This window comes from Euprymna scolopes, chromosome 8, assembly GCF_053919585.1.
Source record: "Euprymna scolopes isolate OS-2025 chromosome 8, ASM5391958v1, whole genome shotgun sequence".
Lineage (NCBI taxonomy): Eukaryota > Metazoa > Mollusca > Cephalopoda > Sepiida > Sepiolidae > Euprymna > Euprymna scolopes.
The window spans coordinates 139,255,890-139,280,634 of NC_136489.1; the positions used below are offsets into that span (position 1 = coordinate 139,255,890).

At 33.9% G+C, this 24,745-nt stretch overlaps 1 protein-coding gene across 1 annotated transcript in view; it reads left to right on the top strand.

Moving 5' to 3' along the window:
- Positions 1–12,620: 12,620 nt before the first annotated feature.
- Positions 12,621–24,745, top strand: part of LOC145283784 (uncharacterized) — a gene marked incomplete in the record, with an annotated part of 207,322 nt that continues 195,197 nt past the window's right edge. The window contains 1 exon segment of the mRNA XM_080132850.1: positions 12,621–12,757.

The following is a 24,745-nucleotide window of genomic DNA, read 5'->3' on the forward strand; positions in this document are numbered from 1 at the left end:
TACGGAGGGGAATTCCCTCTTAATGGTTATTTGCGTCATAACTCTAGGGGCGGTCCCCTCACCTCCAACTACCGTGGAGTCGATCCTCTTACTATCACTGGTGACGTATGCTAGGGGCTGGTCCTGATTCTCCAACCACCTTGGAATTAATCCTCTCACTATTCCCAGTGACGTCACCCTGGCGTTTCTCTACTTCTTCACCTTAGATCCTCGGATATGTGGGTGAACGGCGGGGGTCTATATTAATACTAATTAATATTTCTTTATCTATTTCCGCAAGGAAATACAGTTTCTCCAAACAACATTATTCAGTGGCCGACATGTGGCCATTACCTGTCAACACGCGTCGGCTTATTGTAACTTCTGGCCGACGAATCTTTTCCCAAAATATCTTTCTCAAAACAACATTGTCGCAATGGCTCTTCTCCAGGCCATTAATTATATCAACACGGGAACATATGTCCCAGGAAAACGAAAAAAGTCCCTTTTTCAAAACAGCCATTATCTATAACTTTGCCAACTCAGCATCTGTCTCGTCAAATTCTATTTCCTCAGCCATTCATCTCAACTTCTTATCAATACGGGAACATACGTCCCAGGAAAAACGAAAGTCTTTTCAAACAGTCATTATCTATGAATTTGGCTAATTCAGCATTTGTCTCGTCAAATTCTATTTCCTCGGCCATTCATCTCAATTTCTTATCTTATTTTATTTACCCAGGATCGGCAATGGCTACCGCCATCCAAGTCTGTTCTGTACCTAGTAACCCAGCCAAGTACTTACGGTCTGTTAACTCCTTCAGACCAGAGTCCTATCCTAATATTGTCACATATGCAGCGCATTTAAAATTGGAAAAGAGGATAGTAAGGTCTTCAAATACTGTGGAATTGAGCTTAATTGCTACGGTCCAGAAATATTAATAAACCAAAACAAATATACCGACAGTATATCATCCATTCCAATAGATTGTTCAAGGACCATGGAAAAAGAATCACCGCTAACAGAAATTGAGATAAATTCACTCAGATCCAAGATCGGCCAATTGTTGTGGTTAGCGCATCAGAGCCGACCGGACTTATTATTTGATGTATGTAGTCTAGCGACTAATATTAACCATAGCACCATAAAGGACCTGATAACTGCCAACAAAATTATTGGAAAAGCTAAGGCATCCAAGCTATCATTGAAGTATCAACATCTTGGTGACATTGATCAGTTACGTTTGGTGATATTTAGTGATGCCGCTTTGGGAAATCTTCCATATGGTGGAAGTCAGGGGGATTATGTCATATTCCTCACTGGGAAATCTGGGAAAGTCTCACCGATCTGGTGGAACTCAAAGAAAATCAGACGGATTGTCCACAGTACCTTAGCTGCAGAAACAATTTCAATGTCTGAAGCTATTGATATGGCTGTCTTCATCTCCACCCTGTTTGGTGAATTGACAACAGGAAGAACAAATCCCAAGAGTCTACCTATAATTTGTGTCACTGATTGTAAATCTCTCTATGAAGCGGTCAAATCAACAAAATCTGTCAAAGAAAAACGATTACGGATCGAAATCAGTGGTATTAAGGAACTTGTGGAAAATGGACAGATTGAAGAGTTCCAATGGCAAGAGACAAGAAGACAATTGGCAGACTGCTTCACTAAACGGGTTGCATCCCCTTGGTTATTGAGAAGCGTCTTACAACAAGGCAATTTGAATGATTGAAATTAAAAAAAAAAAAAAGAAAAAAAAACTTTTGAAGATGAGTTTGTTAAGTTGTCTCCCTTTATATTGGCATTAATATGCATATAATTTGTTAAGTTATCTCCCTTATAAAAAGGCAGAGTTCACAAACTCTTTTTTTTAGAAAGATGGCGTCGTAATGTTTATGTGTTTGTTAGCCGTTAAACTCTAATCGTGAGTGTGTTGCATATTTATTCAATTAATGTATTAGCTGCCATAATAAATTATATATATTGTTTATATATATACCGTCGGAGTTGGATTGTTTTACTTGTTTTTCAATAGTAGCCCCCTACATCAAAGTGGCAATGTGACTTGTTTGGGGTGAAAATGTAATAAAAAATTTTTTTTTTTTAAATGAGGATTAAAAAGAAACTAACATGTGCATAGCCCCTAAACACTAAGATAAGATAATTATCTTTACACTAAAACAATAAGATTTAGCATGATAGCTACATCTCAAGTTCCTCCACCAACAATAAACTGGTCCAACATAAACCTTGCCAAATCAATAGACAGATTTATTTGGCAAGTTAGACTATTTTGAAGGTCCCATGTGCAATGTTGACAACGATGTCAAGCTTAGGTAGTCTTTTTTATGGGCTTGTGTTGAGGGACAAGAAATAAATGACACATTTGTTTTTCGGCATGAAATAGAAAAGACCGTCAAAACATTAAATACTTAAGACAGTATGCAAATCTAAAATCGAATTTCCATGTAGCATGACACAAATTGCTGACAAAATTCAAGAAAATTTGCACACTCATTCTTGAAACAGCTTCGCCAAACAATGTGAATATGACCAAATGGTTGAAGACACCCTTATAGTTGATCTCTGTATATTAGGCATTTATCTAAAGTCAGCGGAAATATCCTAGATTAAAGAAAGTATAGCAAGAGCACTACACATAGTAGAGAGAGAGGAGACAACTTGCAAGCAAGTTGAAGCTATACTTATTTCAATAGAAGAGAGGAGTATGCATGCAATTCAGACTAAGAATAATAAAAAGCCAACACAGTGTGGAGATTGTAGCAAAAGCAAAAGGAAAATTATATGCAACACAAAGGGACATTTTTTTGCCAATATTTGCTGCTTCGAGATAGGAGATAAATAATAAGCAAGTAAAAGAATGACAGTCACAGTGGCAAAAAAACAAGAGAATTTACACGATGACACAAAATAAAAGTAATGCTAGTGGTTCGAGTGAAGATATATATTTCCACACTGTTCAGCAGTTACTATCAATTTCTACAGAGGCATATACCAAGTTAAAAATTGGCTACAAACAAATGCAGATAGATAGCAATGCTAAGATTAAACTTAGCTGCAAAATCAGTTGTTACAGCTACAAAAAATCATTAGGTACAGACAAACATCCCAGCAGAATACAAAGTCATTTCCAATACCAAGATCAAGTTGTGAAGAAAATTTAAATGAAAGAAAGGATATCATTCAAGAATTTCCGAATGTATTTGATTCTATTGGTTGTCTACCTGGTAAATTTGGATCTAGAAGTACCGCCAGTTGTACACCAACTTTGATGAATCTCAATAGTTCTAAAAGAGAAGTCAAAAACTGCAAGAACTTTCTTGTCAACTTGATATTTGTAGAATTAACCTCATTATGCTATGCAAACTGTTGTTCAATTATTTATTCCATATCAGATTTATTATTTTGCTTATATCAAAATTTTAATTCATGTGGACCCAGAAGTACCACCAGTTGTACACACACCTTGAAGAATCATGATAATTCTAAAAGAGAAGTTAAAAATGGAATTGGACTCCTTAGTAGCCCAAAGTATAATATTCCCTGTGACAGAACCAACACTATGGGTGAATTCATTTATTTGTGTAACCAAAACCAAACTATGCCCAGAAAGCAGTGTGAAAACCACATTATTTCACTCTGACATCTGAGGATATCTCCACTGAGGTGTAAGATGGTTCACAACTGTTAACAGCAAATCTGGATATAAGGCACCTTATCCAGATTTGATGTTAACATGAAGACTTACAACATTTATAGCACCATATGGTAGATACATGTTCAAAAGGTTTTCCATGTGAGTAAAATGCATCCAAAACGAATTTCAGAGAGCCATGAAAGAATTTTGGTGACCTTAAAAACGTCCTTTCTATATGTGATGACATAATTATATATGGAGTGAAGGAAGATAGTAGCGATTATAATGAAACACTGAAGTAACCAATGTTTATGACAAAGGAAAAAAAATGTAATTTCAACTCGACTACAGGTATAGGTGCAGTCCTACTACAAATTTGTGGTAAAACATTTGAAATACCTGTTTTTGGTAATATTATCTCAAAACATGGTGTCAAATCAGATCCTAAGTAGAGGCGATTGTACAAATGCAACCACCCAAAGAGGTAAAATAGCTCACCATTTCTAGGATTGGTTAATTATCTAGACAAATTTTTACCACAGCTTCCAACCTTGACTAAACCCCTTTGTGACTTGATATCTAAAAGAAATTATTTCACTTGGTCATTCCAGTAACAGAAAGTGCTTGAGGAAATCAAAGAAGAGACTGGAAGAAATACAACACTCCAATATTTTGATCTAAAGGAATCTATTGTGTCACAGGTGGATACATCGACTACAGGTATAGGTGAAGTCCTACTACAAAAGGGGATGCCAGTTGTATTTGCAAGCAAGACACTGTCAGGCCCAGAAACTCAAACATCGAAAGGGAAATGTTAGCCATAGTTTTTGGCTTGTAGAGATTTCATCATTATGTGTGAAGTCACAAAATAACCATCCACACAGATAATAAGCCATTAGAATTAATTGTGTTAAAGAACTTATCATGAGTACCTCCAAGACTTGCAAGAATGTTATTGAAAGTGGAAGGATATGATTTCATAATGAAATATACCTAAGGGAAAACAATACCAATTGTAGACTGTCTCTCACAAATATCACCTAGACCTAGCAAGCACATTGAAGGAATTGACATTAATGTCCACAGTATGATAATTTACTTTGATTTTTCATCAACCAGAATAGAGAACATCAGAGTTGAGCTGTTGCAAAACCCATTACTAAAAGAACTTGTAAATGATGTGATGTCTGACTGACTTACTAATCGAGTTGACTAGCCAAGTTACCTCCTACCATTTTAAACTTTAAAGATGAGATTGGGGTTCAAGATGGTATTTTGCTTAAGAGCAATAAAGTCATAATATCAGCTTCCCTGCAAAGAGGTATATTGGAAAAACTCCATGCATCGCATGAAAGAGTTGAGAAAACCAGATTAAGAGCTCTTTCAGCTATATACTTGATAGGGATGAATAATGACATTGAGGATATAGTGCTTAATTTTCATACCCTACTGAATCACCACCATGCACCAGCATTTAACCCTTACTTATGCTTGGCAATATGTCAGTACATGTTATTGTTGAGCCTGAAAGTGGTAACATCTGCTGAAGGAATTGGCAATCTACTAGACCAGCTAAAAGAAATTCCATACTAGAAGTTAGATTCATCTGAAGAAATTGAATTGCAAATGGAATTGCACATCAACAAAGTGCCAATGCTACACACTTCAGAAAAAGTTATTATCAGACCTTAGCCAGATAAAAGGGTGTATGGCACAATCACGTTGACACACCGGTTCTTGCCAGATCACAGAAGTTAAACAACGTTGAGCCTGGCCAGTATCAGATGGGTGACCATTTGGGAAGGCTAGGCACTGTATGTACTTTCTGGGAAGGTTGGGCATGGGGCCAGCACCCTCACCCTGTAAAAAGAACTCTTCGCTACAAAAACATCTAAAAAAGTTATAGATGGCCTATGCCCCTCCAGGGGCTCAAGGGCTATGGATGGTGTGTTAGCCAGAGGAGGAGGTCTGAGGATCAGGCATCACCTAGACTGTATCACACACACCAGTGGATTCTGTAGGTCTACCTCCGAGCTAAGAAGATCCCAAAGATCTACAGGGACTAGATATATAAAACTCCTCACACCCTTAGACAAATAGACTAATTTTAACATTAACAAAAAAAATGTAATCAAAAAATAAAATTTTGCGAAATATAGATGTGTTTACTCTCAGTTGAAGAAGGTGGATGTTGTGATGGTTATGTCTCCTTGAATAACTCGGTAGTAGAGAAGAGGTATTGTCTTTAGTTTTTATGGATTTTCCTGTAATATCGTTTCATAAATAAAGTATGTCTTATACGTTCATTATTGCAAACCGTTTTATCTGATATTGCCTAACATAACAGCTACCATCATCTAAATACACTATTTGAAGCAAGAAGTAACACTACAAGCCATCTCTGATGACTGCTGTGCAAATCCCAATAGTCTGGATATAGTCATTCAATCCGGTTCAGTTGAAATTAATAGAGCTGCTTTATCACTGCATGACCAAACGAACTCAAAGGGGCTGTTCTCTGCAAGAGGAAAGAAATGTTAATGTAATGTTTATGACTGCTACATGCACACGTACAAAGAAACATTAGCAAATAATCTCCTCTTTATTTTCTTTTGGACTTTTATTTTTTATAGTTTGTTTTTGTTATTAAGCTTGGAAATTATCACAGATACAGTTACAGATCTTTCATATTCTGATCCAGTATGAATTACAGGTGGTTATTGTAAAAAGAATCTAATATTCATTCGTTTTGTATCCAATTAGTGTGTGGATATTAAAAAAAAAAATTTCTTATTGTTAAATGTTCAAAAAAGGTCACAAATTATGCCAGTTAGTTGCTAATAATTTTTTCCACCAGTTGCCAGGTTTACACTGTGCAGATGAATGTGAGAGAGTGGGATATTAAAAAGGTAACTGACGATGTGCAGAGAGTGAAAAAGAGACTTTCAAAACTCTTCTATTGGTGCTTATTCAGATTGGCACTTATGGCGGCAATTACAGATAAAGAAAATACAGGAAAGTCTGTGTGCATTATATAACGAAAATGTCATATTTCAAAAATTACGTAAATCAATCAAGTATTTTATTTAAAACCAAGAAAATCAAAATTTATGATTTTTAGTGATTTTACTACTAAACTGCATTGAACGTCTCACTTTGAGTTGTCTTCCCTTCTTATATGATCGGATTTAATCATGGCGGATGACTCGATTTTGTTTAATAATAATTTTTACTTACTTGATCAAATTACGTAATTTTTGGAATATTTCAGCTTCGTTCCGTGACTGGTACACATATTATACAGACTTTTCAGCAAATGTGTAGTTTAGTGGCATAAATTATTTGACAAATAAAAATTTATAAAAACTATTTATTTTTATATAAAGCACATTATTAGACCTAAAGGCTGAAATAAAACCAGAAAAAAATGTCATTTTTATCATTTTTTCATCATTTTTTATTAAACTAAATGTACAACAATCGAAGCTACTGTATTACTTTTAAAATTTGGCCTTTTCTAACGTTTGACAGCTTTGCCTTACGGCCAAATTTGGCCTTTTTTATGCTCTTTCGTTACAAAAAAAAAGCAAATGTGTAGTTTAGCGGCGTAAATTATTTGACAGACAAAAAATTATAAAAATTATTTATTTTTATATTATATTTTATTATTAGACCCTAAGGGTGAAATAAAGCCCCCCAAAATTTCATTTTTATTATTTTTTCATCATTTTTTATTAAACTAAATGTACGACAATCAAAGCCACTGTATTGCTTTTAAAATTTAGCCTTTCTAAGGTTTGACAGCTTGGCCTTTTTTAAGACCAAATTTGGCCTTTTTTTGTTCTTTCATGAACTATGTTTTTGGCCGCCATATTTTTTTGGGGTACTCTTGCATAATTTGACCTGAATTCTCATGATTTCCCGTCAAGCCCGGATCGGGCGAGACTGGCAATCATCGGTGTCAGCCGAGCGGCATAACAGACGCAGACTAAGGAAAAAAGCAAAACAAACCGAAAAAAAAATATACAAATGCAAATTATCAAAAAATAACAAAAAACCTACCTTGAAAAAAGCAAATATGTTTATCTAATTTATTTTAGTATTTATTATTTTTTTTTTGCCAAATATTTATCAACAGCAAGTTATGTAAATATTGTTATCTTCAAGAAAAGGTTTTTTACCCGAATAAATGTTAGGTGTAAGTACAATTTTTTGTTTTTCTTTAACCATATTTTTGTTTCTTGTTTTTATTTTATTTTCAAGACTTTTTGTTCAATCAGGTTGTTTTTTTTTAAGGCGGGGGGATTACACAGAAATAGAAAAACATGTTTCTTTTTGTTTTTTTTAAGAAATAGTGATTTTTTTTTTTACGGTTTTTTCATTGCCGGCAGAAGAACTTTCTTGAGATGAGGATATTCCCTTAGGAAATGTCGGAAATTTATCTTGTTTCCAGATAAATTCGACGCAAAAGTAACTAGCCTGAAAAAAAATAAAAGCATGAAATAAAAGAGTAAATAAAAAAAGAATAAAATATAAAGGTCTTGTTTCAAAACGAAGAAGAAACTTTATTTACAATAAAATTAGTAGCAAATTTTTCCCTTTGCATTAAATTCAAAGAACGCCAAGGTAACATATAATGAAAAAAAATAACACTGGTTCTTATAATGAAGATGTCGTATCCATGAACGAATACAATAACATGATGCAAAATAGTAGTTCCTAATCACACTCTCATATGTAATAAATTTTAGGAGCGTACTCACAAATTGAAAGCCACTCAGGCACGTGCCTTTTTCTTTTTTTTTTCTCAATTTAAAGTCCTTTTAAATCATTATACTCTTTCCAATTACGTGCAGACCGTAGCCACGTAATATAAGGTCTTTTAAAAAATTACACTCCTTCCAAATACATGCAAACCGTAGCCACGTATTATAATGTTTTCATAAGTTTGCCTCATCGCGTGTCCAGGGTATTCTTGCCGAGTTCTCTTCTTTGAAGGAGGCTCGTCAAAATTCCATTTTCAGTGCCGTGCAATGAAATGAACGTCCAATATCCTCGTTGCCGGAATTTCAAAAGAGGCCGGATTTCGTGCTGGGCTCGTGACATCATCAAGGAGCTAGCATTTCCCTTTTCTTCAAATTAAAGGGCGTTTCATACAAACCCAAAATGTACGAAACTAAGAATCATAAAAGGATACGAAATACAGAAAATCAAATATAAGAACCAGATAAAAAATAATAAATGTAAACGGGGGGGGGGGGATGCACTATTATTGGTACAAAAAAAATTCCAACAGAATCTTTTACTTCGGTCGACTGTTGATCAGCCACCGACAGCAAAGAGGGAGGTAACGGTTGGGGTAGAGGAAATGGAAGGAAGCCCCCCCCCCCAACCGAGTAGCTTTTAGAAATGTGATTTATGATGAAGACAAAAGGATCATTTATTTCCAAATTTTTATCTCCACATAAATTCAAGTAAATATGTACCCAGAAGTTCCCGGCTGATCCCGCATTCTTGCTTGTTACACTGTTTTGACCCAGAGCAATTCAAAGATTCTCCCTACGTTATGTTTTCTTCGGTTGAATAGAGATTTATCAATTTCTACAGTGTGCCCTGCCGGGGATTCCTCAGGAAATACTCCTGACAAATTTCTCACAGAAAATTAACGATCCTGTGCGCAATGATACCCATTGTCTACATTGTCCCTTGGTACACCGCCAGGAGAAGCCATCCTTTATGCACAACCTTTTAGTAAACATTTGTGTTTACAACTGGTGCACCTCATTCTTTGGGAAAGCAATTTCATTTCCTAACAATATGAGATTATCTCCATCGTTATTTCCATTTGTTTTTCTAGCATGCACAGATTTATTTCCTTGCCTGTCATTTTTCTGTTTGGCGAGTCTGAAAATATAGTTGTTTGTCAGCTTTTTTTGGGTTCAGTCGATTTCTTTCAATTCGAATGTCGTCTGCTTTCATTTACATATAACTTTTTCATTGGCTAAGCAAACTCCCAAAAATTGAAGTACAAAAAAAAATATATTAAAATTAAATAAATCATTAAAAATAACTAATCATAAAATAAAAAATTACTAAAAACATAATAAAAAAAAAACTTTTTAAAGTCGAATTAGCGTTTCAACATTTGTCACCGATGATTGCCGGTCTCGCCCGATCCGGACTTGACGGAAAATCACAAGAATTCGGGTCAAATTATGCAAGAGTACCTTTTCTTTGTAATGACAGAGCATAAAAAAGGCCAAATTTGGCCTTAAAAAGGCCAAGCTGCTAAACCTTAGAAAGGCCAAATTTTAAAAGTAATACAGTGGCTTTGATTGTCGTACATTTAGTTTAATAAAAAAAAAAAAAGGGCGCTTATACAGTTTAGTCAAGACATTAAAAAAATGAAAATATTGAAAAAAAAGAAAAAAAAACGTTATATTGTACGTATTCGTTATAGTCTGAAGTTCTCTGGAAAAAATTTCACCTAATTTCATCAAGTAGTTTTTATTTTACAGCGAAAAAACAATTTGTTATGATACCGAGCAAAAGGTTCGATTTTTAGGAAGAAAAGCTAGTAATAAAGATGGGGAGGGAGTGTCAGCGCTTTAACTGCAGTTATCTCCTTTTGATATGACTGACTTCAACGCGCTCTCATAAAAACGTGTTTTTCTGCGGTAAAATAAAAACTACTCGATCAAATTAAATGAATTTTTTTTTCGGAGATCTTCAGTCCAAAACAGATTGTACAATATAACCTTTTTTCGCTATTTTCATTTTTTAATGTCTTGACTAAACTGTACAAGTACCAAAAATGATATAAAAATGAATTTTTTTCTGGGTCTTATAATGTATTTTATATAAAAATTAAATATTTTTTATAAATTTTTGTTTGTCACATAATTTACGCCGCTAAACTACACATTTACCGACTTTTCTCTATTTTTCGGTACTCGTTTAGTTTAAACCGAATGGTATATATCATTTTTTTAATTATTAATAAATAATACTCATCTCAATAATATTCTGTACGAACCCAACCATGGAAGATCAGATAATAAATAAACATGAATTCAACAAAATTCAACCTTGATCGGGGCCCGTGGCTCAGTTGATAGAGACGTTGAATCTCTGCGGTTCCAAGTCAGAATTGTCTGAAAATAGCGGTTTCAATCCTAACCAAAGCCGGCCAGAGGCTTGATTGACCAAAACGTGGTGAGACGACGACAACAACTATGGAAGGCAGTGAATGCAGTCAGGAGATTCAGAGTTCCTATCCTGTCGCGGTTACCACCTGAAGAAGACCAGAGGAATATTTGGCCAAAAAACGTCGTGAAACAACTAAGAAAAAGATGAGGATAATAGCCCGCAATAAATAAAAATTAATAAATAATACTCATCTCGTAGGCACCGCCAAAAATGGCCGCAAAATCAAGTTGTTGTTGTTTTTTAAAACTAAATTACATTTATTAAAATCCATTATTTCTGAGTAACTTTTTTTTTTTCCAGAAAGATAAAACCCTGAATTTTATCATATAGAAAACAGAATAATGTAAAACTTTTTCTACTATTTTTAATTCAATTTTAAATGTTAAATTTTCCCAAAAAGTTAACAATTGTTATTTTTTGTCTTGCACAAAAAACGTACTTAAATATTAAAAAAAAAGGGTTTTTGAAATAATTTATTTATTCATTTATTGTTTAACTAAGATTTAGGATGATTTTCTAAGAGAATATGCAAAAATATTATAATATAAGTACCTGAAATTAAAATAATTCCACTTATTCATATATTTAACCAGATATTTCGCGTCGCCGATGAGTTCAGATCGACTCTGTTTACGTTTTCCTTCGATGAGACGAAAACTATGGAAGACTAAACAGGCCAAAAAAAATTATTTTTCAGTGACGAAAATTTCAATGTATTATTAAGCTGAGGCTGGCCAGTACCAGATGGGTGACCATTTGTATGAGTTTGGTTTTTAATGTGTATGTGTGTGGGGGCCAGGCTCCCCAAAATGGGGGGAGGGGGCAATTTAAAGCAGAATAAAAAAAAATTATTTCAGCGCGTTTGGTCCACCGTAGTCGAAAGGCGGCAAACGTTTTCAAACGAGATCGAAAAAAATGATGCTATTTTTAACACAAAGGGCACAATATTTATCGAATTTTTTTTTTTTGTATCGATTATTCAAAGCATGCTCTGTTTAATAATGGTCATGCATTATTCGGCTCGCTAAAAAAAAATTGTTAATTTATTTATCAAAAATTTTAAAATGGCTTTTTTCGTATAAATATAAAAAAAAAAAATTTTTTTTTGTTTTGCTTAACTTAAATTAATTATTTTACTTAACATATTCACCGAATTTCACACTTCAAAACTCAAAAGCGGGATAATTAAACACAATCGAAGTTCTGATATTCAGACGTCAAAATAAGGTATGCAAACAATTTTTTTTTTTTTTTTTTTTAATCTATAATTCTGTCCCTTACAACAACACAATATGTTTTGTTCAGTTTCAGATGATTATTTTAAGCATATTTGTTCCCACTTCAAAACAAGGGGGGGTTTTGTAAGCAAAAAAAAATATATATATAAATATCGTTTATGAAAAATAAGTACACTGTTATAAAGTTCATTCTTCTCCTAATAATCGCTGAAAATTTCGTATTGATCGGATAATTACCTGATTTTTGGTAGATTTTTAAAAAGACGGTCCGTCAAAAAGTACTGACCTGCCCCCCCAGTTTTGGCGGTGCAATTGCAATGAATTACAATTAAATAATATAAGTATCGTATTTTCTTTACTTTTAATTGCCGCCATAAGTGCCAATCTGAATAAGCACCCTTCTATTGTCTTAGGCATGACTACGTCTAGTAGAACTGTTATTTTAGTTTTTTCAAAGAACATCTTAACTTTTTTTTCAAGTTTTTAAAACTTTTTTTTTTTTTTTTTGAATGTGCGTTCTGTGTGTTGATTGGTGGAATCACTTTACCGCCATCTTTTTTTCATCGGGTGAAAGAAAACAAACGAAAAGCAAATGAAAAGTAACAGACTTAGTAAAAATTGACTAAATCGAAATATATTTTTTCTAAAGGAAATATATCATTGGTAAAGGTAAGTTTAAACAAAAAAAAAAAATACTTGTCGGGGAGGCATTTAAACATTTTGTCTATATACTTTATAAATTTGTTTTGTTTTTTGTCAAATCCCACAAGTCGACATAAAGTCCTTTTTTTTACAACTTAACAACTAAATGCTACTTCTACTTCATTAAAGTTTAGTTGTTTTTTTGTTTTGTTTTTTGTAATAATTTATTTTCAGATGAAAATCATTGTGAAAATAGTTTTTTTTATGTGTTATTGTTCTATTTTGGTGTTTTCAATGTTATTGCTTGTGTAGAAAAGGGGCACACTAAAGAAAACTGATATTTTTTTTATTTTTTTGAAAAAGGAAATTGTAAATAGAAAATTCAAATTTAATTTAGCTGAATAATTGGACAACCGTGCATATTATTGTTTATATTCTAGTTTGTTTACAAGTGAAAGCCTCACCAAACCACTATTAAAATTTCCGAAGGAAAAAAATGAGGTCAACAATAGAATAATATTCTTTTGCAAATTCCAATTATTTTAAACTTTTCTAACCAACTGAAAAAAATATAATTGAAGTTTTGTTTTTGTTTAACAATTCTGGTTTCTCAAAATTGTTCAATGTTGTTACTTGAAATAATTTAAAGACCTTTTTGAATCATCATTTTTTTTTAACGAAATAATAGATATTTTTCAGATTCTTTATAATTAAAAATTAAATTTATTAAAAAAAACAAAACAAACAAAAACACTATACATATTCCGAGAGCAAAATAACAAATTGATATTTTATTTTAAAATTGATTTTAAAGATAGATTTAACGTTTTTCTTTTAGACAAAAGATTACAAGCCTCCTCTGGGTAAATTTTTACATTCGGTCCACAATTTTTTTTTTAATGACGACTTATAACGGTTTTCGAATATACTGAATAAGAAAACCTCATTTCAATTTTGCAGAGACGAGTAGTTTTCGAGATATAAAGACCATGCACTGTATTTCACTGGCGGCCATGTTTGTACGTGTGTGAATAAACAAATCCACTTTTCTGCGACTGACATTAGCCTCCTCCCCATTTTTTAATAGTATTAGCGGGTGTGTATGCTGACAACGAATATCACAGTGAAATTTTCTTATTCAGCATAGATGAAAAATTCGTTATCTTAAAGAAAATTATGGGGGTGGACCTTACTGTAAAAAAAAAAAACCCTCCCCGGAGTTACGTGACTAGTTTTATGTAAAAACTGAACAACCGAACTGAATGAAACTAAAACGAAATACATTTACAATGTTGAAAATTACGTCGGCCGATGGAAACTTTGACGAATAAAGAGTAAAAGAAATGTTAAAGGTGTAAACAAAATGCGATCATAAAATGTGATCATAGGCGAAACAACGTGTTGCCGCTGGATTTTTATTTCGAAACAACTTGTTCCTATTTACAATGCCTCCCCACGGGACAGAGTTAGACAGTGTCTAACTTAGACACCAGGGTCGTTTTTTAACGTGGAGAAAAGGAACAAAAATAAAAATGGTCTCAATCGTGAAGGATTTCTCCTCCACTGACAGAACAATAAATTGAAGTGCAGCAACTGAAGAACAGATACTACACTTTTAGGTATTTATTTGCTCCCCCACTGAGCAAATAAGGTACAAGGCCGATTTTTAATGTGAGGTATGAAGGGGAAACGGGGACCAACTCCCCGGGGAGTAGGGGAGCTGGATAGTGACAATTGGTATGAAGGGTTGCCCCTACATTGACCAAGGTCTTATATGTGGGATTGCTAACATATGGTCTTTGCTTTGATCTTGTCCCGAAGGCCAAGTCAATATTTTGTACGGCAAAAGTCTGTTGCGTTCATTTCACATTCTATAGAAGCACATTTAATGTCTTTGTCTTCGGCACAGCTGTTGTCTTGTTTTTTCCAATTATATTACACTTTTTTTCAACAAAAACATTGTTTTTAGTAAAAATGAGGGCACTTTCACTTATGCATTTTTGTTTAGCGCGATAAATCCAAACTTTTACTAGCATTTCCGGGCAGATAACGGAAAGAACCGGAAACGCTTGAAGACAGAAAACGCCAATAAGTTACGGCGGACCTAACGAATCTTAATTCCTCCCTCTTTATTTTATTTATTTACTTATTCAGTTTTTTTCAGCGGATTATTATCGAATGGTCCACCAGATTATCAAAAGAAAAATAATGAAAAAAGTTCTCAGTTTCTAATGCAACGTTCTAGTAAATCGATCATCCATTTTTAGATGTTTTGCAAAGCAAAATTTAAAGTCTAAATTCACATCTAAAAAACATTAAGTTGTTCTAAAATTGGATGATCGATTTACGTTACCCTCCCCCCTACATTTTTTTGTGATAATCCACTAAAAAAATTTTTTTTTTTAAAATAAAGAGGGGGCAAGATTCTTCAGGTCCGCCAAAGTTACTAATTTCGTAAGAAAATAATTAAACACCATCATCGCTCCCGACGCCCCCCCCCCAATTAAACAGAATTTGTTTGAAATATTAAACGGGTCTTCTGCTCGGTTAATGTCGGCGCGTTACTTACGGAAACACGGTTAATTAATTAAACAACAGAAGCAGAAGCACTTGTTAAAAAGTATACACGTTATATAATACCCCCCCCCTAAAAAAATGAAAACATAAAAATGTCTGTGTAAAGCAAAGCGCTCGTGAAAACTTAAATTTTTTAGATCAATTAAAAACATCACACAAAAAAAATAAATGAACCCTTTTTTCTTTCTTTTTTTTTTTTTTTTTTTTTTTTAACTTATTTCAAATCTCCGCTAAAGATTCCTCCGCGATGTGAATGTGACAAGTCGCTTTACTAGGCGCGTGCATGCGCGAACGCATCCGCATCATGTAAGAAAACCGTTAACGAAAGCGGTGAAATGACGCAAAATAGTCCTAGGCTCCAGGGGTTAATACCATGCAAACGGTAAATTTACGATGGGTTCAAATGCCAAATACGTTTTCAGCGGCCTCGATAACTCCTAAAAACACAAACTAAAATGGTCGGCGTTGTGTTACAGTTAAAATAAATATTTACCAAAGTAATGAGACCTAGTTGCAATTATAGTAAAAAAAAAAAAAAAAATGCCATTTTTTTTTTTTTTTTTAAGTGTAATAAAATTGAAGAAAAAAAAAAAAGACAAAGGCTTTAAATAAATGCTTCTACAGAATTTGAAATGAACGCAGCAACAGACTGTACAAATTATATAATCGTTTGATAAGACAAGTTGTTTCGGGGTTTGTATTACTTTACACATAGATTCGAAAAAGTTGTCAAAAAACAAATATATAACAAATAAATGTTATCAAAGGCAAGATAAATTACTTTTCTACCTACCTACGATATAATTTTCGTGTTTTTATTCAATTTAACATGTTTATTCAGCTCGAAAAGCATACAGTGTTTACCGATATATTGGAAAATTCATAATGGCTACCGACTCTCTCTTTAACACGGTAAGTTCGGGAAAAGGTGTTATAAATAATAAACTAGACAAAATACTGTTAGAAATTCGCTCAATATATGTTGCCGTGACATAAGTTGACATATATTCTGTAGTTTTTTAATTGTATTTTGTCTAGTTTATTATTTATAACACTTTTTCCCGAACTTACCGTGTTAAAGAGAAAGTCGGCCGCCATTTTGAATTTTCCAATACATCGGTAAACATTATGCTTTTCGAGCTGAATAAACATGTTAAATTGAATAAAAACACGAAAATTATATCCAGTTTGGTAGAAAAGTAATTTATCTTGCCTTTGATAACATTTATTTGTTATATATTTGTTTTTTGACAACTTTTTCGAATCTATGTGTACAATAATACAAACCTAACCCTTTTTTTTTTTTTTTTTTTTTTTTTTTACACATTAACATTTCTTTTACTCACTTTTTATTCGTTAGTTTCGGCAAGACTGGAGTTTAGGTAGCAAAATAATCTCTAACCCTCTATCACATAAAAGGAACCGAACACTCGTTATGTTACGGTGCCAACAATATATAAACACTGTCCCGTGAGAAGGCATTGTAAATAGGAACGATATATAAACAATGTTATAGGTGTTTCAAGTTAAGTATATCATAAATATAGGTCATTGATTACTCGAGTCGGTACGGGCAAAATTAATGCCGATGATGCTCGAAATGTATAAACATTTTGACCTCTCCCTTTACTTAAAAATTCACCAAAAATCAGGAAATTAACCAATTTTAATGAAATTTTCAGTATTTATCAAATAATGATCGCAGAATATAGTGAACTAATTATTTTTTATTTAAATTTGAGTGGAAATGTATTATTCTGTTTAAACAAAAAATACCTTTACGTTATGGTTTTCAGTAGTAAATAAAAAAACGCAAGAATTTATTTTTTTTTTTATATAAATATAGCATCGTAATTTGTAACAATAAAAAATTTTTTTTTAACAGGAACATTACGAAAAAAGCCCTAAAGTCCGTATTAATGAATTCGATATAACTCGAAGAAAAATGAATTTCTCGAACTACGAATTAAGCATTGTTTATTTAATATTTTCACACAAAATTATAATAGCAAAAATATTTCTGGTGCTACCAGATCAGGCTGTCTACTGACTTCCTGAGATGAAACGCACCTACATAGATGTCTTTGTTTTTTTATTCCCTTTTGCAAAACTTAGTCATGTTCTGCGAAAACAAAAACAAAAACAACATTCTCCTCCCCTTCCCCTCCCTCGTTTTCTTTTTCCTTCACCTCCTCACCCCTTTTTTTTTTTTTTTTGCCTAGTTGGTAGGGCGATAGAACATACCAACTGCCCCCCTGCAGAGGGTAAAAATCCTTCAATGGGACCACCAGTTGACCGTTGGTGGCAACCCGTAATGCATTAAGAACGGGATCCTGGTGGTTGAGTGGAACATGCCTAGGAAATAATAACATGATACTACAACACACCACTTTGGCCCTTACTAGGCTAGACGGGAGGTTGGATAGGCCCGATCCAATCAATCGGTTGGTCATGACAAGCACTAATTCAGACAATCCAAACAAAAACACACTAACACTCAACATAAACAATAAACTGAGTTAATAAGCGATGGCTGAAGGGTCAATCAAGCTGGGAAAAAGGTAACCATCAGGAATAATAAAAATACAGGGAAATCCCATACTTGGGTGGGCATAACCATATATTGTGAATGCTTGGAAACCTCCCCATGTTTGAGTATACCAGCTATGTAGCCCTGGAGAACCGAGGCGAATGGGATTTACCCCCTCATAGTTCTTCCCCATAAGGGGCTCCGAGGAGGGTGGGGAGCATGGCTGATGAATTTTTCAAAAATTATTATGAATGCCAAAAAATCCAAGAGACCACACACAGAAATAGACTCTGACAGCGACAATGAAGATACAAACTTTCCAAGATTCATCGTGCTAGAAGCAACGTCTAATATACCGTTAACTAAAATGTCACCCTTCATTATCCAAAAGGTAATATCAAGCAAAATAACACCTAAAAATGTCAAAAAATTAAGGAATGGTACCATATTGGTAGAAGTACAAAATAAAAAACAGGCCAAAACTCTACTTCAACTACAAAAATTGCATGAAACAAACATCAAAGCTTATCCACACCAAACACTAAACTACTCCAAAGGAGTCATAAAAAACCAGGAAATCTCCGTCTGCACAACAGAAGAAATCAAAACAGAACTAAAAAACCAAGGGGTCACAGATGTAAAAAGAATCACATTTAAAAAAAAAGGAGAGGTAATATATACAAACACTTATATATTAACATTCAATTATCCTCAAATACCAGAGACCATCAATATAGGTTATGAAAGAACGAAAATAGAACAATACATTCCAAAACCTTTACAATGCTACAACTGCCAAAAGTTTGGACATAATAAAGACCAATGTCTAAGATTCTTCACATGTGGAAACTGCAGTGAAAAAAACCCAGACCACGATGAAGAAGACTGTCCAAATAAAACCAAATGCACAAACTGTCAAGAAGAGCACCACTCTCACTCAAAACAGTGCAAAATATATAAGCAAGAGAAGGAAATAATAACAATCAAATATCAAAAAAATATAACCTTCCAAGAAGCCCGCAAAGAAGTCACAAATCGCACCAAAAACTCATATGCCACAATAACCCAACAAGCAAACAAAATGTACAACTACAATGAACTAAACCTTGCTCCAGAAATTGCAAACCTAGCAAAAGAACTAAAGAACATACTTGAAGAATTAAAATCTTTTTTATCAGAACTGAAAATAAATTCTAACAGCCAAATAAAAGTCAGAAACGAACAACCCAGTATAAAAGAAAACGAAACAAAGGAAATCAGAAAAACTTCCATCAATATTGAGGAATCAATCTCTAAAGAAATGAAACCTCCTCAATTATCAAAACGTGAAAGATCCAAGTCACTAACAAGGACAAAAACAGATGTTAAAAATAAACACACAACAACAGAAAAAATGGAAATAGAACAGAACAACAAAAAAACTACCCCCCAAAAACAAAATGACAAACAAAAAACAGAATTAGTATTAATTGAAAATGAAAATAAATTTGAACTAGTTGAAACTGGTAGCCAAAAAAGACAGTCAAGACAAAGTAAATCTAAAAGTCCCAGACCAAAACCCAAAAAAAGCCTCTCACCAGAAACAAGAAACAGACCATCCACTTCCAAAAGAAACACCCAAACTAACATCGAAACTATGGACGTAGACATAAACACCAACAGTCCAAAACCAAAAGAAAATATAAACCATGACTAACAAAATCCTACAGTGGAACATAAGAGGATTAAAAATTAATATCGAAGAAATGCAAATACTTATCAAATCCTTATGTCCTGCAATAATTTGCCTACAGGAAACACACTTAAAAGAAAATGACAAAATTAACATAAAACACTACTCAATATACAACCACATAAACAAATTATCATGCAAAGCCACCGGTGGATCATCAATACTGATAAACGAAAACATTCCACACAGCAAAGTGAACTTAAAAACAAATATGCAAGCTGTTGCAATAACTGCAACACTACACAAAACAGTAACCCTATGCTCACTCTATATACCACCAAATGAAACAATAAACGAAACAGAATTAAACAATATAATCAAACAACTACCTAAACCTTTTCTACTGTTGGGAGACTTCAATAGTCACAATATATGGTGGGGCAGTAAAAAAAACAACAAAAGAGGCCAAACCATAGAAAAAATAATTAACCAAAATGATCTATGCCTACTCAACAACAAAGAGAATACATATATGCACCCACCAACGGGAACCCTATCAGCAATCGATATAACACTATGTGACCCAACTATATACATGGATTATAGCTGGAGAACACATAAGGATACATGCGGAAGTGACCACTTCCCAATCATAATAGAAAACGAGAATCCCAAGCCAGAAGACAAAACACCCCGCTGGAATTTACAAAAGGCAAATTGGGAAAATTTCCAAAATACATGTCAATACAGATTAATACCTGAAGCGAATCCTGACTTAGAACACATCACATATTTCAGCAACACCCTACTCACAATAGCCGAGGAGAACATACCAAAAAGTTCCACTACTACAAAATATAACAAACCCTGGTACAATAAAGAATGCAAAGAAGCTATAAGAGCCAGACGTGCAAACCTAAGGAAATTCAAAAACAGTCCAACGAAAGAAAATTTGGACACCTATAAAAACAGCAAAGCCAAAGCACGGAAAACTATCAAAGAATCAAAACGGAACTCGTGGAAAGACTATGTAACAAAAATTAATCAAAACACAAAACCCAAAAAAGTATGGGAGATGGTCAGAAAAATAGCAGGAAAAAATACAAAGAACCCTATTAAACACCTTATATGCGACAACACAAAGATTACCGACAAACAAAATATCGCAAATAAATTAGCAGAACAATTCTCAATGAACTCATCATCAAAAAACCAAAATAAAAAATTCCAAGCTATAAAGAAAAATGAAGAAAAAATAAAAATAAACTTCAAATCAAAAAATGAAGAAAACTACAATCAATTATTCAACAGTGCAGAACTAGAGGAGGCAATAAACAAATCTCCCGATACAGCAGTCGGCCCCGACGAGATCCATTATCAATTCCTCAAAAAACTACCAAAACCATCACTGGACTACTTATTACAAATTTACAATGAGATATGGATAACTAACAACATTCCAAAAAACTGGAAGCAGGCAACAGTAATCCCAATACCCAAACCAAAAAAAGACCATACAAACCCAACAAACTACCGACCCATTGCACTAACTAGTTGTTTGTGCAAAACTTTTGAGAGAATGATTAACGAAAGGTTAAATTGGTACTTGGAAAGCAAAAATCTAATTACAGAAAGCCAGTCGGGTTTCAGGAAAAATAGAAGCCCCACCGATCACTTAATAAAACTGGAAACACGCATAAGAGAAGCATTTGCAAAAAAAGAACATCTAATAGCAATTTTTTTTGACATGCAAAAGGCGTATGACACCGCTTGGAAATACGGAATCCAAAAAGACCTGTATGAACTAGGACTTAGGGGTAGAATGCCAGAAATTATCAGAAATTTCTTAACAAATAGAAACTTCCAAGTACGGATGGACAACACTTATTCAGTCCAAAAAGATCAAGAAATGGGGGTCCCCCAAGGCAGTATCCTGTCTGTCACCCTCTTCAACATTAAAATAAACAATATCATAAAAAACATAGACCCAGGAATTGAAAACGCCCTATACGTGGACGACCTACTTATATACTACCAATCTAAATATATACAAACAGCCGAACGCAAACTACAACTCTGTCTGAATAAAATAAACAAATGGGCCATAGAAAATGGATTTACATTCTCAGAGGAAAAAACTAAATGCATCCACTTTTGCAAATTACGAAAATTCCACCACGACCCCAACCTGAAACTGGATAACAAGAACATCCCACTCACCGACCAACATAAATATTTAGGTATTATATTCGATAAAAAATTGAACTTTATACCGCATATAAAATATTTAAAAGCAAAATGCCAAAAGACAATGCAATTGATCAAAGTCCTAGCACACACCGATTGGGGTGCAGACAAAGTCACATTATTGAAATTATACCAAACTCTAATCAGATCTAAAATGGACTATGGATGCTTCATCTATGGAGCAGCAAGGAAGTCCTACATAAAAGAACTAAATACAATCCATCATCAAGGATTAAGATTAGCCTTGGGAGCATTTAGAACCTCTCCAGTAGAAAGCCTCTATATAGAGGCCCATGAGCCTCCACTGATTCTAAGACGACAGAAGTTAGCGCTACAATATTACCTAAAGCTGGTATCGTGTCCAACAAATCCTGCATACCAATGTACCCTCCACCCACAATACACACATCTCTTCAACAAGAAAGAAAATATCATCAAGCCCTACAGCCTCCGGATAAAAAACCTACTCACAGAAGCCCAAATGGACATTACAAAAATACATAAATATAACAAATCAAAAACTCCACCCTGGATGATCAAACAACCACACATAATATTAAAATTAAATAAATATCCCAAAACGAAAACCCACCCATCAACCTTCCATGAAGAACTACTTATCATCCAGAATACATACAAAGAATATACACAAATTTACACTGACGGATCAAAAGATGGAGATAAAGTAGGATGCGCAGCCATCCACAAAAAAATAAAACTAAAGAAAAGGCTCCCAAACGAATCTTCTATTTTCAGCGCAGAAGCAACAGCCATAGATTCGGCACTGAATATAATAACCAATGATGACCATCAAAAATATATCATATTTACTGACTCACTTTCAATACTCATATCTCTAAAAGAAAAAAAAATGACAAACCCACTTATTACAAAATTGCTAAACAAAATAGATGCCATAACCATGAAAAAAAACATTATCTTTTGCTGGATACCAAGCCATATCGGCATATACATGAATGAACAAGCAGATAAGGCAGCAAAGGAAACTCTGCAACAAAACCACATAAGTGGAAAAATCCCCTATACAGACCTAAAGACTAAAATAAACACATTTTTGAAGAGAAAATGGCAAGAAAACTGGAGCTCATGCACCAAAAACAAACTATTCCAAATAACACCAAATATTGGAACGAGAAACACCAAAAAGTTAACAAGAAAGGAAGAGGTAGTAATGACCAGACTGCGAATAGGTCACACTCACATCACCCACTCACATCTACTAAAAGGGGAGGAGACACCAAACTGTATAACGTGTCAAGAACCCTACACAATACACCATATACTGACAAACTGCATTGACCTTGAACAAATCCGAACAAAGTATTACCAAGAAAAAAATCTGAAAACAATATTAAACAAGATTGATCCCCAAAAAATTATCAATTTTCTGAAAGAAACTAAAATATACTCAAAAATATAAGGAAAGACCCCCCCCCCCCAAAAAAAAAAGAAAAACCTTAAGAAGAACAAACCAATATTTAACACAACATAACGAACCTTTCGGCATTAAATGACCCCAAAGTGGTTGATATGCCGTAAAACAGAACAAACAAACAAACAAACAAACAAAAATATTTCTACTTTTTTTTTTAAATTACAGATTCTGCATAATTTTTATATGCAAGATTTTAATAATTTCCTTGCTCGCAAGAATGTGAAACTTTCGGCGTAATGTAATTTTTATATAATCTCGAACAATAATTTAAAAAAAATTAATTTAAAAACAGAAACATAATAAATAATTAAATTAAAAAAGGATAAAAATTGATACAAACGTTCAGAATAGGAATTATGGATGCACATCGGGGGGGGGGGCAATCTGACACCCTACCTCCTTTTACTATCATGACTTCATTTTGAAACTGTTTCGATTGGCTGAAATTTTGGGCTTCCATATAGTATATTCGTGTTTACAAACTTTTATCAGCTGTCTTTTTTATTTTTGTTTTTTTGCCGAACGGCATAATTACTTGCTTTTTGAGGGCTAATTAAGCTGTATTTTGTATAAACAAGGTGTTTTTTTATTTATTTATTTAATTCAATATCTTAGGATTTTACTTTACTAATTATCTTTGAAATAGATCCAGAAAACTAATATTTATCTTTTAAAAGGATTTTTTACAATGAATTTATTTAACTTCAAAATTTGGCTGAATTGAGTAGCTCGCCGTGAAAACATTTTTCATAACTTTTTTTTTCACTTGTACAAATATTTTTTTCCTTTAGGAAATTAACTTTAGTCTGTAATCTTTCAAATGCAATCAAAAAGTTTTTTTTTTTTTTTGTTTCTTTTACACAGTGGTCACCACTTATCAAGGCCCAGAAGCCACTCAGGGATAAGGGTTATTGCAAGTACATTACGTTAGTGTGGAGATTTGACTTAAGGGGGCGGTTCATTAGGAATTTGTTAACGTTGGACTTGAAGACATCCAAGTTGTAGTCCGGTGGGAAGCAGGCAGACGGAACAGAGTTCTACAGGCGTGCAGTTCTAAGAAAGAAGCTTTGTTCATGGAATCCACGTTTTGATTTAGGCACAGATGAAGAGTGGGGGAAATTTTTCACAGTGGATTCAGGTAGACGGGTGTTTTTCGTGAAAGATTGGCAAGGGGGGGGACAAGAGATTGGAGTTCAAACGAGCACCTGCCATGGAAATAACGATAAAATAAGGATAGGCTCGCAATATCTCTTCTATGGGAGAGAGGTTGCAGGGTAGAGAAAAGGGCATCCCCCACTAAGCCACGAAGTCTATTTTGTACTCTGTCAAGGCAGGATAAGCTGTTTTTAGCAGCTCCTGCCCAGATATGGCAGCAGTATTCCATCCTTGGACATACTTGGCTTTTATATAGATAGATAATTGCATCAGTAGTGAGATATCTTCTGGAGCGGTAGAAGGATCCCACCATCTTTCCAGCGACCTTGGCAACAGACTTGATGTACGTGTTCCATTTCAGATCAGAAGTAAAGGTCA